Source organism: Olea europaea, chromosome 15 (genome assembly GCF_002742605.1).
Source record: "Olea europaea var. sylvestris chromosome 15, O_europaea_v1, whole genome shotgun sequence".
In the NCBI taxonomy this organism is placed as follows: Eukaryota; Viridiplantae; Streptophyta; class Magnoliopsida; order Lamiales; family Oleaceae; genus Olea; species Olea europaea.
In genome coordinates this window covers 17656765-17657533 of record NC_036251.1, presented here as the reverse complement: position 1 = coordinate 17657533, position 769 = coordinate 17656765, and positions in this window count along the sequence as shown.

Below are 769 nucleotides of genomic sequence, written 5' to 3'. Positions count from 1 at the left end.
GTTTTTTGGATTATAAAATGGTTGACAACAAGATTGTCATATCCCAAGTTCAAGAACTTCAGATCATACTTAGCGACATCCATGCCGAAGGAATGAAACTAGGTGAATCATTCCAAGTCGCTGCACTAATTGAGAAATTACCACCTTCATGGAAGGATTTCAAGAATTACCTCAAGCACAAGCGGAAAGAAATGAAACTTGAAGATATCATTGTCCGTTTGAGAATAGAAGAAGACAATCGCAAAACGGAAAAAAGGAATGGTGCATCTACTTTGATGGAACCAAAAGCCAACATTGTAGAAGGAGGCTTCAAGACAAACAAAAAGAGGAAGCACAATGGGGAAGGACAACTTGGTTCTTCAAAAACTGCTAAAAAGTTTAAAGGCAACTGTTACAATTATGGCAAGGCAGGACATCGTTCCAAGGATTGTCGAAAGCCAAAAAATGTGAAGGGAAAAACTAACCAGGCCAATGTAACGAAACATGAGAACCTCACTGATAAGGTACAAGACATGAATCTTTCTGCGGTCGTCTCTGAATGCAACTTAATTGGAAACACTAAGGAGTGGTGGGTAGATACTGGAGCTACTCGTCACATATGCTCAAACCGCGGGATGTTCTCTACCTACAAAGCAATGGATCATGATGAACATCTCTACATGGAAAACTCGTCATCTTCCAAGGTAGAAGGACATGGGAAGATAGTGCTGAAAATGACAAGTGGAAAAGAGCTCACTCTGAATGATGTTCTTCATGTGCCCGATGTTAG